Source organism: Pinus tabuliformis, chromosome J (genome assembly GCF_031772625.1).
Source record: "Pinus tabuliformis cultivar Carrire ecotype Pingquan chromosome J, CPIR1, whole genome shotgun sequence".
NCBI lineage: Eukaryota > Viridiplantae > Streptophyta > Pinopsida > Pinales > Pinaceae > Pinus > Pinus tabuliformis.
Genome location: NC_142295.1, coordinates 729,590,184 through 729,610,027, shown reverse-complemented (window position 1 = coordinate 729,610,027; position 19,844 = coordinate 729,590,184). Strand labels below are relative to the sequence as shown.

Sequence of the window (19,844 nt, the reverse complement as noted above, 5' to 3'; positions counted from 1 at the left end):
ATGGGGTTAGGGACCATAGTAGTACTATCGACGGATGCATCGTTGTATCTACCGTACTCCCTATGCTAGGATGAGCTCCATTGATCTGGGATCAATGAAATTGATTTGGGATCAGTATGAGTGGTTTGAAATACTCTCTCTTGATATTGATCTGGGATCAATTAGAACTGACCTCGGGTCAATAAGAGTGATATGACTCACTCTCTTGGAACTGATCTGGGATCAATAAGAGTGGTATGACACACTCTCTTCATATGGAACTAACTTCGGGTCAATAGAGAATGGTATCAGACATTCTCGATCAATTCTTCTTCTTCATGGTTCAGCAAAGCAATGCAAGGTACTGATGGCAGAGATAGTACAATCGGATAGATGGATCAACAGATGGAGTTCTCCCTAGTTGAGAGGGAGTGTTAAAATTGGCAACTAGAGCCAAACTCCATGTGGGTCATCTTATTTATGGCAGTTGATATTTTTCTTGGATCCCTCTCATCAACTGGTGTAGGATTGATCTAAATATCATCTGATTTCGATAAGTATTCATGGAGTTATGAATTTATTTGTGTTATAAGACAAGTTGTCAAGGTCGGCTAGCAACTAAATAACACCCACATGTGCTCAACGTTTAGTACAAAAGGGGATGACATGAGGGTCATTACACACACTTCACTCTTGATTTCTCCCCACCTGTTTCGGGTTTTAGTGGAAGCTAAGATACCGGAAACGGCTCCCTGAAGGGCCAAAACGCCGTTTTACGTTTCAGATATGTATTCACCCCAGAAACGGCAAAAAAAACGGCTTAAAAACGTTTTTGGTGATTTGGAAACGTATCGAATTTTTTTTTTGCCGTTTTTCAGGCGTTTTCATGGAAAAAACCTTCCGTTTAAAAAAAACCGATACGTTTCAGAAAATCCTAAAACGTATTTCAAAATTTTCAAAACGTTTCAGCAAAATCGTGATTCGTATTTAAAAAATTTCAATACGTTTCGTCGCTGATAACTTGCCCGCCGGGAACAGATTTTCAGAATTTGGCATTTTAGGTTTTGAAGTGGTTTAACTTTACGGCACGGTTTATTATTCATTCTAGTATCTACCCTAACCTAATCCCTAAACGACAAGAGCGCTGACTGTCGCCGCTGAGTTCACTGCCCAGTGACGCCGCTGAGAGTTTCGCTCCCTGTTGAAAGCAGTGTTGATAATATCGGTATCGGGAAAATATCGGCGAGGGTCCGGAAAATATCTTATCGGCAATATCGGCGAAAATATCGGCAAAATATCGGCAAATATCGGCAAGCATAAAAAATGCATAATATATTCATTTTTTTCAGATTTCTAAACATATAAAGCAATAACAACATGAACTAAACACATTGGCACATAAATATGGAAGGCATTGATATATATGATGTCAAATAGAAATGATACATCAAACTTCAAAGGCGATACCAAATCCTGCTGATCCCTGATAATTGTCCAATCAAGGACTCAAACAAGATAACATCACATATCCTACTGATCCCTGATAGTGATAAATTGATAATTGTCCAATCAAGGACTCAAACAAAATAACATCACATATCCTGTTGATCCCTGATAGTGATAATTGTCCAATCAAGGACTCAAACAAAACAACATCACATATATAAAACTTTAAAAGTATTTCATCATCATGAGTTATAAACTTATATGTAGCAAAAGTTGCAAAACAAATAAAACTAGCAGTTATCTATCTGAGACCATTGGCCTCTCCCTAGCAGCTTTCTTTCTGTCTTGTTCAGCAATTGCTTCACGAGTTTTTTGTATAACCTCTGCACTAGAAACCATACAAGGCATCACATCTGCATCATATGCAGAGAGTTTAGCCAGATGGTATTTCAATCGTGTAATCCCTCCTGACATCTTGGTCCCACACAAGTTGCATGATATATATGCCTGATTTGCCCCACCAACAGCCTCCCCATACTCCCAAAATGGGTCCAAGGCTTTTGGCATATTTGACATTTGTAGTGAACTGATTCAAACCTAGGGCACAAAAAAAACAAAAAATTGGCATTAAACCCCCCAACACAAAATGAAAAAATAATAAGTAATAACAACCTCATTCAAAAAAAATTACTACATTATTTGCATTTTGCAATGTGAATGAAAAATGGCAATAAGAGGGTGCATAAGAAAGTTGAAAAAAAAAATGAAGCTTGCTGTCCAAATATGGAGAAAACCCTTGCATTGGTTCATGGGCATGAAAATCATAGCAAATGGAAAAAAACAAAGAAACAAAATGTTGGTAGGCAAAGAGGCAAGCAAGCATAACCCTAAATCTATGAAAAAATCATTAACATAGAGGTTTTTAAGAACATACCTGCTAATGGAAGAAATGAAGTTTGTCTCACTACTCTTCAATCTTTGATCCACAAAAAAATCTTAATTGGTGGTGATAATCGTCGTTTGATCTTCAAACCCTCCTTGACAAGCACCACAAAACTCTTTCCCTTTCTTCTCCAACACTCAGAAACAGAAATGAAGAAAAAAAAAACCAATTTTCGTCTTTTATAGCCGCGGAAAAACACGCCCGGCGATATTTTAGATCACCGCGCGATATTTTCGAAAATATCGCCGATATTTCGTAAATCTCGCGATATTTTCAAGATCCGAAAATATCGCGATATTTCCGATATTCGGCGATATATCGCCGATATTATCAACAGTGGTTGAAAGTTACTGTCACTGAAGTTTGAACCTGTCGGCATCGTTGGACAAGGTACACAACTTATCACTGATCAGCTGTCTATTTTTATCGTTCGATTCATCTCCAGAGTCTACACTGTTAGCAGCCAGGAAAAAACGTTGATTTTTGGACTTCATTTGATGGTATTAAACTTTAAAAGTTTAAAGCAGATACTGTATGTGTGTGATTGCTTCCCTTAGTTTTTGAAGAAGGTTCTGCGAGGTCCTCTTTACACTGGGTTATGGACTGATATTTTCCACACACAGTGTGCTCTCCTTCAGCTAGAATTTCAGCCTCTTCTATGCCCCTTCACCACTGGAAATCGAACAGCTTGGATAGTCAAATCTTTTCTCTGAAACATGAGCTTGTTTATCAAAGAATACTCACACCTGTGACACGAATCTCCTTCTTGAACAATGCGATTACAACTACTTAGAACCTGCCCCGAGAACTCACTATAATCTGCTCAGAAAACTGGCCCGAGAACTCACTAATATCTATGAACAATTGATATTTGATTGTCACCTGCGATTCAAGCTCCTTAGCTTAAACTCGGCCTCCAAGGGATTCAAAGTTCAAACGCCGTAGAGTCTAGACTCTTCCTTGTTCTCTGCTATAGAGTTTCTAAAGGCTTTATAAGTTTATAGTATATACTAGTCTTTGAATTTTTGAAAGGGAGGGTTTGACTTTGGGACAAAAACATGTTTAGAAACAGTTAGTCCAAAAATTGTTTGCAAGTCTCGGACCATAACTATGTTTGTTGCCCACAGAATTCAGAGTCCAGACATTGACATCGTAGCAATCTCAAAGTTCTAACTCAAAAACAGCAGGCTAGGCCAGTATATGTAATATGTATACACTATACAGGAACACAATGCACATGCATAACGGTTAACCTTACCTAGCCCTGGCCCTTTGCAGCAAATTTTGCTTGTCATTGACTTGTTTAACTAACAGCAATGGACCAAGCCTTCGAATTCTCACTACAACACACAGTCCAATTCACCTGAACGTGACTACTTGCTCTTGGTTACATAGAAACAAACCACCTAAGCATTTTAGTAGCAAAAGACTTTTGGAAAACACAGCAGAAAGCTAAGAATCCACCTCACCAATCTGGAGAGTGGTAGGGCAGTGAAAAAAATTCAAGATAATCAAAGAGTGGATCTTAAGTTGTCATCCAGTGAATCCTAACTTAAAAATTATAATATGTGAAAAAGACAAACATTAACAGTTAACTGCTGCTAGTGCTGACTAGTTCTTCAGTTCTTCTTAATAAAATTAACTCGAACTAGGAAATTTACATCATAAAGAGCTGTTGCAACTTGCAGGCATACACAATTATTATTACACACATAATTCATGTTCAGAGATCTTATACAAAAAAGACATCTCCTAGCCTACTAGTGCTAGATATAAAATTTACAGATGTCTTTGGGCAAAAACTTAAAAGTCATGTTCTTGCTGCAGTTATTAATTTGATAAAAGACTCCTAATATACTAATGGGTTTAAAAATATATAACCGTTAATGAAACTCGTAATGACTGGCAGCCTCATCCAGGCTGAAGCCTGACATTAAATAGCAGCCAGTAGCCAGCCTTGCTTTCCAATTTCCATAATCTTCAACTAGCTGGTGCACAGTTTTTTCTTACTTTAACTCCCCATGGGCTGAAATAACTGACATTCTTTTATTTGAAGCTCCTGACTGGGATCTGTTGCTCAGATTTACAACCATATTCTTCGTCATACTAGAATGTTCTGCTTCTAAGGTGGCTATTTATTGTTTCTGCTGAATTAAGGTGCCCATAATTAGAATTTACACAGATTGTGTAAGAGTTCCGTGGTCATTGTCATGTACCTTTGCAGTGACTGAGAAAAGGAAGGTCCTGAGTCCTGACTCCTATTACACTGATTTTGCTCATGATTGTTGATTTTGTAGCTTTGGAAGTTCTTATGTATAGGGCCTAGGCTTGTGCCTAACATGCAGGAGAAGAAGACTTTTAAAGTTTTAACTTTTTCAGTTTTCACTTGTCACAGTTCACTGTCACAGTCACAATTCACTGTCACAGTCACAGTTCACTGGTAATGATGGTGTTTGTGTAACTTGTCATGTTGATAACTTGATGTTTGAAATTTGAAACAAAAACTTGATGATATGTTGAAACTTGAAACTTGAAACTTGAATCATGAATGTTATAATAATCGTTAATGATGATGGCAATGTTGAATGTTTATGCCATATGGCATATGTTGAAAGTTGAAACTTGAATTGATGATGATGAATCATGAATCATGATAGATCATAGATGATAATTTAGATTCTGAAATATGAATGGTAATATGAATTTTTTATTTTTAATATATATATATATATATATATATATATATATATATATATATATTTTATTATGTGCCGCTTCCTGCCGTATCGTATCCAGATTTTTTGAAAATTTGCTGTATCCGTTTCAAACTCCATACCCATATCCGTTACCGTATCCGTTTTCTGGTAACTTAGCTTCTAGGTGACGTGCTCTCTCACTGCCATGTAGGTCTTTCTGAATCCCTGGTGCCAAGACAAAGGGAAATCATGAGTTGCATGAAGGATACGCTCTCTCAACTGTGACCCTGGAACCAAAAATATGCGCCCCTTGTAGTATATAACCTCGTCCATCACTCGGTAGAGCTCATCTGCATAACTACCCTCCAAGATCTCACATGCCCAGCGATCCTTGGAGTACTCCACTAATAGTTGTGCCTTCCAGTCATGGCAAAGGCTCACGATTGAAAGTCCTAGGGGTCTCCGGGATAGTGCATCGGCTACCACATTGTGCTTCCCCCGCACATACTCGATATCAAAATCATAGGCCTGCACCCTTCCGACCCATCTTTGTTGTCTATTGTTGAGGCCCTGTTGCCCCATCAAGTGGCGAAGACTGTTGTGATCTGTCTTCACCCGAAACCGGTCACCCACCAAGTACTTTCGAAACTTGGCTAATGTATGCATTATGGCCAACATCTTCTTGTCATATATGGAATACGACCTCTCATGAGGTAGGAGCTTTTGGCTCTCGAAAGCGATAGGGTGCCCACCTTGGGACAAGAATGCCTCGATCCCCTCACCCGATACATTGCACTCCAATGTGAAGGGCTGTGTGAAGTTCGGATGTGCTAATAACGGGCAACAACTCATCACCTCGTTGAGGCGATCAAATGTTGTCTGAGTTCCATCTGTCCATGCAAAAGCCCCCTTCTTTTTAAAATCAGTGAGGAGTGTTGCCAACTGTGAGAAGCCCTTAACGAACTTTTGGTAATAAGTGCAGATGCCCAAGAACCCTCACAGCATTGTCACATCTCTAGGTACTAGCCAATCACGAAGAGCCCTGATTTTCTCCTCATGCACCTTGACCCCATTTGTGTCGATGATGTGTCCCAATTAGAGCATCTATGTAAGCCCAAACTTACACTTGGACATCTTGGTGTAGAACTGTTGCTCCTCCAAGATATGTAACACCGCCTCTAGATGCTCCAGGTGATCCTCCCACGTCCTACTGTAGATCAAGATATCGTCAAAGAATACCAGCGCAAATCTCCTCAGTTGACCTCTGAGCACATGGTTCATGCATGACTAAAAGGTAGCAGGTGCATTGGTCAACCCAAAGGGCATGACCAAGAACTCAAAATGCCCATAATGACATCTGAAAGTTGTCTTCGGGATATCTTGATCCTTCACCCGAATCTAATGATACTCAGACCACATCTATCTTAGAGAAGTATTTGGCTCCTCTAAGCTCATCCATCAACTCATAAATACGCAAAATGGGATACCGGTTCTTCAATGTCTTCTTGTTCAGTGCCCTGTAGTCAATGCACATGCGTAGAGTTCCATCCTTCTTCTTTGACAGTAAGACTAAAGAAGCGAATGGACAGGAACTCGGTTTGATGTGACCCAACGCACAGCAGGTTCCAACTCTATAGTGTGCTCAAACCCCCTATCAGGTGGTTCCCTTGGTGGTATATCTCCAAAATCTACTGGATATCTATCTAGTATAGCCTGTATGTATGGATGTGGCAGCTTCGTCCATGCCCCAGCCTCTGAAATCCTTAACCCCACTGCCCATGTCATGTCCCCATGCCTCAAATCGGCCTCCATCATGTGGGTTGAGACTGTCTATGGAGAATATGAATGCATGCCCCAAAGAACTCCATCTCTAGTTTCCTCCAATCGATGGTAACTCGGCCAAGGGAATACAACCATTGGACACCCATCACCACATTGGTGTCTAGTACATCCACCACGAAGAAATGGTCTCTCATCGAATAGTTCCCATGGTCACTGTCAAAGCGGGGACATAAGGAGTGCACTACATAGTTCTGTCTCCTGGTTCTAGAACTAAAAACCCCTCGAACTCTACAGTGGTGATGCCTCTCCTCTGGAACATCTAAGCATCAATAAAATTGTGGGTGGCCCGACTGTCTACTAAGACTGAGACATGTTGCCCCTACACTATGCCTCTAATGTTCATGGTCAAAAGTTTGGGAACCCCACACAAAGAGGCTAGGACTCCCACAGATGGTGCAAAAGATGCTCCCTCGGGTGGTGGTGGTGGTGGTGGTCCCCTCTCTACCAGACCCTCACTGTCTCCCCCACCATACTCCAACTCCACCTCATCCTCCTATTTGTTGTCTGAGAAGACCTCGATATAATGGCCCTTGCCCGTTGTGCATCGATGGTTGGGTGCCCATGGCTTCCAACATGTAAAACACAACTTCCTCCTCCTAAGGTCTCTCTTGGTCTCATCATCCAGCTTCCCTCGCCTTTGGACTACTCTCTATGTTGGGGGTGGTCAATGTCACTCCCCTTCTAAGGGTAGGGAGTGTGTAGTGGAAAGGGTGTCCAGGTCTTGGGGATGGCCCCTTGAAAATCTCTCATATAAGTCAATGTCATGTCCCTTCTCAAACACATTTGTAACAAGGTGTTGCTACACAATTTTGGCTAAGGAAGAGAACCCACCATTTTTGTATTAGGGACTTAGGAGGCAATTTAACTATATCTAGTTGCTAGTGGAATGTGGGGGCCACCCACATGGGAGTTCGAATTGGCCCATTCGAATAGCTTGGAGGGAAAGTCAAATAGGTGGATGGAGGGGCCCACATGACGCTAGGGAGGCCCAATGAGTTATGAGGGAGCAGGGCTCATTTTGGATTCATTCCTGCACCTTGCAATCAAAATTACTTGACTATTTGCTTTGTTGTTTAGCTGAGTCAACCGACTGTTTAGCCACGAATCTCTCAAGTAGGAAATTCAACCTCTACTTCAGGGGACCATCCGTGCCCACCCTAGAGAGGCAGTTCCATAAGTATTTTAGGAGTTTCAAGAGTGTGTTACAACACTACCATTCAGCCACAACAGGGAGTGCGTATCTCTTGCTAGCTAGAGAATATGCAGGAGGAGTTTGGAGCTATCAATGATCAAGCATTTGCCGAGAGAGTTAGAGGATTGGTAGAGCAACAAAGAGCCAGCCTTTCTTGTGAGTTTTGGAGCCAGCCGAGCCAACATCCCAGCAATTCGATTTATAGTTACCCGGGGCCTACGCAGAGAGCCATCACTAAGCTCATGTGGGAGTTCGAGGAAAGAATTGTAGAGTTGGAGTTGGAGGAAGGAATTGTAGAGCTAGAGCTAGTTAGGAGAAGTAGGAGATCGATTGGAGGGCCATTTGAGGAGGATTTGGAGTTGGGAGAGCAGAGATTGACAGGATCAGTCACAGCAAAAGAATTCGAAATTGGAGGGCCAAGCTATGAATGATCAATTTTTGAAGGTTGGAACCAAGGCAAATCCTTTCTGGGTTTTTCTTGGTTTTGGGCAAGGATCACACTCCTAATTTCATAGAACCTTTTGGGAAGATCTAAGGGGTCAAACAGGGGTCCCTACTCAGCCAGCAGCTAAAGGAGCTAAGGGGAATTTGGGCCAAATTCTGAGGTCAACATTTGGCCAATTCCTTCGTGGGTTTTTCTGGGTTTAGGTGAAGGAGCAAGGAGCTGAAATCTCATAATTTTTTGAGCACGGGAAGCAGTGATTCCAGCTCTTCGAAGTCAAAAGACAAAGCAGTTTTTTGGGGGCAGCACAGTTCAGTTTGGTGCAGCGATTGTAGCAGCCTTCAGTTCAGCATTTTCTCACCTGGGTTTTGTCATGCTTGTCCATTGAGATAGGCCCAGGTGCACCATTCTATTTTACTATTGTATTTTGCTCCTGAAGAAGTAATAAAATGACTCAGTTGTTCTCTATTTCCAGTGTTTCCATGGGTGCTTAATGTATATTTTGGTTTTCTAGTTGTTGGATTGTTTGCATGCTTTGTATATCACTTATATTCCTGTTTAGGAACATTACAGTGGTATCAAGGCCATAATATTGGCTCAGCCTGTGGGAAAGATTAGAATCAAACAACATGGCAGTCACTTGGAATGAGGTGGTGAGGATACAACAAATGATGATTTACATGGGGAAGAAGTTGATTCATTCCTCAGTCAGGAATTCGAACATGATTGCAACTGATGTGCAGTTATTGAGGGAAAACTGGAGGGCATACCAATCATTGGGTCATGGCATTCATGCATCCCTCTCTTTTTGGGAATTCTGTGAACTAAGGGATATGCACAAACCAATGGAGATTCAGTGGGATTTTGCAGAAATGATGAGAAGTATTAAGAAAGAAGATGAAAGAGTAGTTGAAGTGGCCATGTTTGGCAATAAAATAGTTGAGCATAAACCCATTGATGAGGTATTCAAGGTTGTGACCGAGTTCTCAAGTGATAACAAAGCACCACAGTTTGGTGAGGTGCCAGAAGACAGCTCCACTGTTGTTGAGGAGCCGATAGGCACAGAGGCCCCCAGATCTATGATGGAGTTGCCAGACGACAGTCGCCTACTGTTGACTGGTGAGCATATCGTGCATATTGGGTTGTCTATGGAGGAGCAGTGGAAGGCTCATGTCAAGCCCATGGTGGAGGAGGATGTGCAGCGATCCCTTGGGCTAGCCATTAACGAGGGGCAACATAGAGGTCACGCATTGGGTTTTTAGCACAGTTCACTTCAGAGGCCCACTGGCAGGGTCTATAGCATTATCAACCCACCCTTATGTGTTGGATTGAGGGAGGCCGAGTTGTCTAGACGTACCCGATGGGGTGGATAGGTTAGCAGGACTGAGCTGAGCATGATACCACATCAGCTTGGAGGGCTTGTTCCTTCCACAGAGGATTACACATTCGATCTCTCCTTTGGGATTGGATGGCGAGAGGTACTGAGCTGGTACTCGATGGAGCAGGTTAGGCGGTTGGATACATCCATGGCCACATGTCAGCAGAGGCCATGGATTACTAGAGGGACTTGAGGGTCGGACTATTTTTGTGATCCAGGTGGGATTTTCCATCACATCGTAGAGCTAGTAGGTGATGGTAGTAGCTACGGGATGGATTTGACGCTTGAGCGCACCCACATTTTCAGATCTCCATCAAAGCCCCAGTCAGCACTAGTGACAGGATGGTTTGACAAGCGAGCAGACAGATTTCATGAGTTGTCTTGGCATATTGACGGTGCATGGAGTCACAAGGTGACTAGATTACTCTGGCAGGAACTAATGGAGGAGGTGGCATCGACAGACTATCAGAGAGGGCATTATATGGAGAGAGTGCTCTCTTACTAGCATATGGGACATAGTGACTATTGAGGATAGCCGCAGTAGTGGCATTTTCGTTAGCATGTGGGGAGTCGGGCCGCTTAGGTCTTTCAGAGCAGATGGGGAGATAGAGCGCACATCATGGACGGCGTACTAGCATAGAGGTGGATATTTTGGCTCATGTAGGATACTGTATGTTACAGGGTGGTACGACAGTGGGCAGTGGTACACAGGACTACACAGAGTTATGTCATAGGGTCCAGTGTTATGTAGAGGGATGCAGTCTGATGCATACAGACCCAATGTTAGGCTATAACATCCATTGTGTGCAAGGCTATGGAGCGAGGAGCAGGGACCTGCAGAGGAGCATGGAGATGCAAGGTGGTGTGTCATAGTATGTTGGACTGTGCTGTGGAGTGGGAGTGCCTCACATCACATTAAGTACATGCGGGGAGTGACAAGTATAGTGACACATGCAAGACCCAGGCCAGTACAGGATGGCATAGCCGTAGCTGAGGGTATCCAACAATGTACAGGGGTAGGCCACGATGTACAGTGGCATGTCCAGAAGTACTGGGATGATCGGTGGTATGCAAAAGTGTATAGTGTTGCACAATGAGGTCATGGAGTGTTGCCTCCAGGGAGACCCTTGGACAGAAACATCGGGCATACCTTTGGGCGTAGTTCACCCAAGATCGTCGAGGACACAGAGGAGCAATACTTGATGGTATCTGTGGGGACTCATATGCCTAACCCTCTTCGACATCCCTCACGGGCGCAGTCGATTTTGTTGTCGACTTTTTTCACTTTGGGCATAAGCGACGGGGGACGAGGAGCTCACCCAAGATATTTGGGTGAGACTCAGCGCACTAGGGGGTAGAATTTTCAGCAGTGGCGTTGGGTTGGTGCGTCGATTGATAGCAATAGGGTGGGGGATGAGGTGATCATCTGCAAGGGTGGCATATGGTTCAACACTGAGCATACGTCTAGGGATCTAGTCCCGAGGGAGACATGTGTCACTCTTTTCTTGGGGCATGTCGAGACCAAGCATGAGCAAAGGATAGCGGTTACGACTGAGGTAGTTTCAAAGTATGTGTCTGGGCTCCAGACCTTATATTAGCACATTATCAAGAGGGCGGATGGCAAACCCAAGGGAGATGGTTGGCAAGGACAGGGGGGATCCAAATACCCTGAGTTGATTACAAGTATCGGATACCCATCTTTTGGTTGCATTCAGGGGGTAGCTCTTTGGCACATGTGGCTTCCAGCGATCATCAGTAGTACACAATGGCAAGCACATGGCAGATTAGCATGCATCAGATTAGCCCACGATATATGGAGCCTATATATTGATCACATGCAGGGACTAGAGACGAGGGCCAAAGGGATTCCATCAGTTGACAGGACTATGCCGCAGCAGGTCTGGCTATGGGATGCATGGATTCATTTGATCGATAGATCACCTGTGATGAGTGGAATCATGGCAGAGAGTGATATAGTTCTCTTGGAATGACACATGGGAGTTCACAGAGGGTTTCATCATATGGGGAGGCAGACATTCTCTGTTGCTACACAGGTTTGGAGTTAGATTTGGATGGGTAGGCCTGGGTGCCATGGAGATGCCCAAGCAGGATGTGTCTCGCCTCTTTCAATATTCCACCATCGAGTTCCAGGAGAGGAGGATACTGACTGCGCACGATGGGGAGTATGACATAGTCAGAGTAGCGCAACTTTAGCATGGTGGCAACACTCTAGGACTAGCAAGGAACTGGGCATCACAGCTCTTCACAGCTCAATAACCTTTAGGGATGCGTCAACTACTGCAGGGGGAGATCATACAGATCTTCCATTGGGCTTTAGCGAGTCACTAATCGAGCAGGGGACTTCTGGTACTTTCACCAGACCAAATAATGAGTGGAGCAAGGGGAGCTTCATGTTGGACAGGATTGGTTGGGATCATGGTATTGAAGGATTCTTCCATATCAGGACAGTGCAGAGGTCATGCACGATCTAGTGGCACATCTTGGACCCTGGAACATTTTGGAGTGACAGTGGGGAGCAACAGTTAGAGAGGTTGCATGCTCAGGCATAGATTGAGGACAAGCGGTTTTTGGTGCATGGGAGGAGCTTGCCGGATGAGGATGCCACCTGGGAGGGTGAGCACATTTTGGAGCACCCAGCTTTGAGGTTACTTGAGGGCAACATTTGGGAGGGGAGGACTGTCATGTCCCTTCTCAAACACATTTCTAACAGAGTGTTGCTACAAAATTTTGCACAAAATTGGCTAAGGAAGAGAACCCATCATTTTCAAATTAGGGACTTCGGACGCAATTCGACTCTATTTGGTTGCTAGCGAAATGTGGAGGCCACCCACATGGGAGTTAGAATTGGCCCATTCGAATAGCTTGGAGGGAAATTCGAATAGGTGGATGGAGGGGCCCACATGAGGCTAGGGAGGCCCAAGGAGTTATAAGGAGGGAGCAGCTCCCATTTTGGATTCATTCCTACACCTTGCAATCAAAATTACTTGATTGTTCGCTCTGTTGTTTAGCTGAGTCAATCAGTTATTTAGCCAAGAATCTCTCAAGTGGGAGATTCAACCTCTACTTTGGGGGACCATCTATGCCTGCCCTAGAGAGGCAGTTCCATTTCGGGAGTGTGTTAAAACAATACCATTCAGCCACAACAGGGAGTGCGTATTTCTGGCTAACTAGAGAATAGCAAGGGGATTTTGGAGCTATTAGTGATCAAGCATTTGCCGAGAGAGTTAGAGGATTGGGAGAGCAACAAAGGGTCAGCCTTTCTTGTGAGTTTTGGAGCCAACAGAGCCAACATCCCAGCAGTTCGATTTACAGTTACCTGGGGCCTACGTAGAGAGCCATCACTAAGCTCACGTGGGAGTTGGAGGAAAGAATTGTAGAGCTGGAGCTGGCTGGGAGAAGTAGGAGATCACTTGGAGGGCCATTTGAGGAGGATTGCTAGAGTTGGGAGGGCAGAGATTGACAGGATCAGTCACAGCAACAGAATTCAAAATTGGAGGAGGGCCAAGTTGTGAATGGTCAATTTTTGAAGGTTGGAACCAAAGGAAACCCTTTCTGGGTTTTTTTTGGCTTTCGGGCAAGGATCACACTCCTAATTTTATAAAATATTCTAGGCAGCTCTAAGGGGTTAAACAGGGGTCCCAACTCAGCCAGCAGCTAGAGGAGCTAAGGGGAATTTGGGCCAAAATTCTGAGGTCAACATTTGGCCAATTCGTTCATGGGTTTTTCTGGGCTTAGGCCAAGGAGAAAGGAGCTGAAATCTCATAATTTTCTGAGCATGGGAAGCAGTGATTCCAACCCTTCAAAGGCAACAGACAGAGCAGTTTTCTGGGGCAACACAGTTCAATTTGGTGCAGCAGTTGTAGCATCCTTCAGTTCAGCATTTTCTCACTTGGGTTTTGTCATGCATGTCCATTGAGACAAGCCCACGTGCACCATTCTATTTTACTATTGTATTTTGTCCTGAAGAAGTAATAAAATGGCTCAAAATTTCTTTATTTCCAATGTTTCCATGGGTGCTTAATGTATATTTCGTTTTTTTTATTGTTGGATTGTTTGCATGCTTTGTATATCACTAATATTCCTGTTTAGGAACATTACATTCATGGCCTCCAGTAGAGTAGAGGGTTTGTGTGACTTCACTAGTCCACGTAGTGGCTCCATCAACCCCTCTACAAATGTGTATACTTGCCTAGCATCCAACAAATCTGGTACCATGACTAAGACCCTCAGGAACTTCGGAATATAATGTTATGGATGTCCTGTTTCCCTGAGCTAGGTCAACTCCCTAAAGTAAGCCTCAGGAACCCTTCGATCAGAACGCTCCACTACTCTCCGTGTGAAATCCTCATAGGAGGTCACGCTGGAATGTCCCATAGTGGACGAGCCATGAAATCAATAGTCATGTGCCTCCCCCTCCAAATGAAAAGTGGCCATTTTAATGGCCTCTACCTCTGTCATCCTGTTGAACTGGAAATAGGTGTCCATCTTCTCCACCGAAGCATGAGTTGTGCACTATTGATTTTGGGTCGCATCAAATGTGCTCTAGATGCGAAATTTCGTGGACGGGCTAAAATAGATGAGATCTCCAGAACCCAGAAATCGTTTGGAGAAATTCCACCCGGATGAGGAGTTATTAAAATAATTAATATTTTTAATGGGTTCCTAAGTCTAAGCTTAGGAAAATAAAATATTAATGGGTATTAATAAGAATATGGGTGAGAAACTTCTAAGTGATGAGGATCAAGTCTATTTTAATCTTAGTCGTTGATTAGGGAATTAATCTTAGTTGTTGATTCATCAACAGGAAAAGTATAAGAGGACGCTTGAGGGTCAGTTGGATATACACTTGAGAGATCAGTCAGTTCGATTTTTCTAGGGCATGGTTTGTTGAGAAAATCGAATAAGTGATCTAAGTTGCAGTGAGAGGGGCAGTTTGGCAGAGGAACTTTAGTCTAAGGCCGAGAATACATAGCAGAGAGCAGAGCAACACAAGGAGAGAGCGCAAAGGGAGAGCTCTAACGCAGTGTCGTAGTGTCACAGTGATGCAGTGACGTTGTGTCACAGTGACGCAATGGAGGCTAAGGGGTCTCAATGATGCAGTGACGCAATGAGCAGCTACTAGAGGAGGTGACGTCATTCCAACGCAGAACTTGGAGCAACCACTGCTGCTCAGCACTGGGAACAACGCAGTCACTTGTGGGGTTTGTTCATCCAAGTGTTGGTCGGGTTTATTCTCTGTTGGGTGAACCAGAGTTGGTGCCCTAGTTGTATTCAGAAATCTACTTAATAATACAAACACTCTATATGCTACACCGATTTTCCTACATTGGGTTTTTCCGGGGACAATTGTCCAAAAATAACAATGTCCCTTGTGTATTTGTCTCGTTCTATTTTTAGTTCATGATCTTTATGTATGTGTAGTCTACAATAGTGTTTTCATCAATGTTTAAATAATTAAACCCATGTTGCTTGGGAGCGGGAGCGGGAGCGGGGAGCGGGAGCGACCATTTTCAGAAGCTCCCGGTTTGGGAGCGAATCCGGGAGCGATTTTTTAAAAATATATATATTTTTTAATTTTTGATACATATATGTCAACAAAAACATGTAGAATGATGAATTAGACATAAAAAACATAAAAAAACATAGATTGATCATTGAACCATATCACATCAATCATCTAGAAATTATAATCGTCATCAACCATGTCCACAAGTTAGTAAAATACATATTACAACTACAACATATTGAGTCTCATCATCATGAATCATGATTCATCAAATTCAATCTTAAAGTTTCAACTTCAAGCGTTCAAAATTGAAAATTCAATAACATTTATCATCATTGATCACCAAAGTTGTACTTGTAAGCTAAGTTTAACCATTACAAGAAGTAATATCTAATTTAACATGTTAATTTTGGTGATCTAACTTCTAACTTCTAACTGTTAACATGATATGAAATGTTATAAATTTATAAAATGAAACATGAATAATGAAATGAAATGAAACAACTTTAGTCTTTCACGAAGCATCATATTCATAATTCACATCATTACCAATGAGTTATAATTGCCAAGGCCGAACTTCAAACTTCAAATTTTCATTGTCACAGTGATATATTGTTTACAAAAAATATCATTATGATATGAAAGAGTCAAGAGTCAAGAGTCAAGGACTCAAAACTCAATAGTTATGAAAACTAAAGTCTAATAGAAACTAAAAAAGACAAGTAAACTGTAAATCAGAATCTACATGTGGCCCTTGCCACGAGAGTCTCCAGGAGTATAAGCAGGTCGTGGTGGTCTTCTAGGAGTCTCCCGCACAGACCGATGACCAGAACTAGAACCTCCACGTGAGGGTGTAGATGGAGGTGGCGACAGCAAAGGAACAAGACTCGGACCTCGAGAATTGCTACTGGATGGTGGAGGTGGAGGTGGAGGTGGCATGGCTACTGCAGCTGCTTCATCTTCATCCCTCACAAGTTCCTCTTCCAGTTCTTCAATATGTACAATGCCATCCTCCAAATTGTCATCCTCTGGGTGATTGTACCAAATTTTATATGTGGGATCCTCATAAGCCCAATCACAGTAATGACTCAACAACCTCAAGTTGTAGTGCACATAAACCAGGCTTTCTGCTCGGTTTTCTTTGAGTCTGTTTCTTTTCACATTATGTATGTAGCTGTAGGTGTTCCAACACCTCTCTGCAGAAGAAGTATTTACAACCTGTGAAAGAACTTTTTTTTGCCAATTTTGGCAAAAGTCCATGCCTGCCATATGTTTCCCACCATGTGAGAGTATCAAATCTATCTCTATCGTCCATTGCATGGAAGTTGCCATACAAACCAGTGCCACTGAAGTATCTGCCTATTTCAAGGTGCACAGCTGCACATTCCTCCCTGTCAGGTACCAACTTTTCTAATGCTTCCAAATATCCTTTAGTTACCTCTGGATCTAAATGGGGTTTGGTCCTAACCCCACACCCTGCTGCAGGTTGGCCCAGCCAAGATGTAGAGTAGTATTTTGGCGTTAAGGATATACGCCAAGCAATGTAGTGGAAGATTGAGCCTATTCCATCGTTCACACACACAATCATGAATCAGTTTGTACAAGTTGGGATCTCTATTATGAACAATGTCTTTTATTTCCCCCAACATGGTATCCATTTGCTCATACACCTCGCCAATCACTGGTTTGTCTGTATCTGCAAACCGAATCATGTGATAAATTGGCTTGGTGAAATCCAATACTTGCCTCACACTTGTCCAAAACTGCCCATCAAGAGCGGCCTCCTCCACCATTTCAAAACCTGCCATGTCAGCTACATTTGTAGCGCTTTCCTTTAATACCTGCCAATGTGGACTTGATACCATGCTAGCTAATGCCTCTCTTACCTTCAAAAGGCGCCTGAAGGTGAGGTAATAGCTACCAAATCTGGTCTTCGCAATCTTCAACAACTCCAATCTCGAGTGACTGCGGAAAAGGCCATGGGTATTGCTATGATTTGTAATAAATTTTATCATTTGTTTGCCTTTCTTGTACAAATCACCAATCCATTGGTATTGTTCATTTTTGTTCTTGACAATATCATGCAACAGAAGGTTCAATGTGTGAACCAAACATCCAGACCAAAAGATGTTCGGGTATTTATCCTCAATAATTGCTCCCGCTGCCTTACAATTAGGAGCATTATCAGTAATGACTTGGATGACATTGTATGGGCCAATACGCTCAATTGTTTCAAGTAATGCTTCTGCAATGTTGATGGCGGTCTTGAACTTGTCTGAATAATCATGTGCAGCTAGAAAGATGGGACCACTAACAGACACATCAAGAACACTTATCAATGGCTTGCCTTTTACATTTGTCCATCCATCAGATACAATGGGCACCCCATGCTCAGTCCAAGAACTTGTCATTCTATTCAAAGAATGTGATATTTTTGCTTTTTCATGATCAAGGCCAACAGTTCTTGCCTTGTCATACCCAGGGTTCTTGCATCCTTTAGGGGCATCATTTATGGCAAAAACCATTTCGCGCCAATAAGGTGAGCGAAGAACATTGAATGGTATCCCACATGCATAGAGAAACCTATAAACCTTTGAATCCAAATCATTCCTACACCCCTCATCAAGGAAATCTGATATGGTTCTACGCCTTAAAGATGATGACCCTGTGCCTCCATAACCACTGCCTTGGAAGGATGCTGAAGGAGTTCTTTGTGATTGTGAGCTTGGTTCAAAGAAACCCCTTGATTTTTTTGATCTGTGTTGGGCTTCCTCCTCTTCTCTTATGTATTTGGCTCTATCTGCCGCTGACACCGCTATACAAGTTTTGATTCCTATTTGTTTGTCTCCATCCCATGGCCTTTTCCCGCAGAGGTGTCTTCTAGCACGGGTATATGAACCTGTGTAGTCAGTGTTGCAATGGGGGCAATGAAATTTAGTGGTTCCACCCCCTCTCCCTATTTCAGCCCTGTTAACATATTTCCACAATGGAGTTTGGTCTTGTTTAGTTTTTTGATCCTCCTCCAGCTCCTCCTCACCGGGGTTTTCACCAATTTGACTTTCTCCAGCTTCTTCATCCCCCTCTTCACGTTGACCCCTCCGTTTCCTACTCTCCAACACCATAATAACCATAAAAGGGACCAGGAAGAAGAAAATGCCAAGAAATATAGCTAGGTCCATGGTGTTTGATGTTTGTAGGGTTTTGATTCCTGAATCTACAAATTAATTTAATTTATTGGGATTAATTAATTTAATTTATTAATTTAATTTAAATTTATGATTTTTAAACTCAATAAACTAAATTAAATTAACTAAATCACTACCTAACTAACTAAACTAACTAAATTACTAAGCTACTTACCTCTACAGGCTTGCTCCTCGCTCCTTGGCACTTGCTCCTCGCTCCTCAGCACTTGCTCCTCGCTCCTTGGCACTTGCTCCTCGCTCCTCAGCACTTGCTCCTCGCTCCTTTGCTCTTGCTCTTGCTCCAAACTCTTGCTCAATGAAGTCACAATGAAATTTTTTAAGCCCATTGGGCTTTTAAAACCAAAAAAAAAAAAAAAAATTAGATTTTTTTTCGCGTCCGCGGAAATTTTTTCCGCCAGATCGCTCCCGGCCTGAGTCGAAACGCTCCCGGAGCGATTTTTTACGCCCGGGAGCGACGGAGCGATCGCTCCCTGAAACGCTCCCGAACAGGGCAGGGGGTGTAAATTTTTTTTAGGGAGCACGCTCCCGAAAATCGCTCCCATCCGAGAGCGATTTTGGGAGCACACTCCCGAGACGCTCCGGCCCGGAGCGCGATTCGGGAGCGGGTTCGAGGGGGTGGGGGGGGGGGCGCTCCCCCGCAACTATGAATTAAACAACTTGTTGAATGTAAAAACAAGTAGGAGATGGTAAACCAGTGATTGCAGTAGGATTTCTAATGTGTAGATTCAGAAATTTTCACATGGTATTAGAGCATTGCAAATCATAGAAGATTGAAGACACCAGCAGGGAGATCCAGACATTTTGCTGCAGGGAGGCAGCTATCCCAAGTGGCAGCGTTGTTCGAGAGCCAAGAGGCAGAGGGAGAGTGACGCAGTGCTGAAGAGGTGACGCAGAGGCTCACGCAGTGCCTGCATCAGCATTCTGAGCCAGGTAAGGGTGACGCAGTAGTTGGGAGGAGCCCACGCAGTAACTGCATTAGTTGTCTAGGACAGCGCAGAAGCAGAGAAGGACAGATCAGGCTCACACAAAGCCATGTCTTCTTTCCGAACCAAGGAAGGAGTGATGCAGTGGCCAGGAGGAGTTGATCTAGCTCACGCAGTGATTGCGCAGAGCCAAAGGAGCTCAGATTCTTCAGTTGTCGGGACTATGGGAGCAAAGTAGATTCGATCTAAGGATTTGGTGGGACGCTGTTA

The 19,844-nt window shown here is 43.1% G+C and overlaps 1 protein-coding gene across 2 annotated transcripts in view; it reads right to left on the bottom strand.

Annotated features, from left to right (window-relative positions):
• LOC149228808 (uncharacterized) overlaps positions 1-19,844 on the bottom strand; it is a 235,008-nt gene that overhangs the window by 75,902 nt on the left and 139,262 nt on the right. The window lies entirely within an intron of this gene.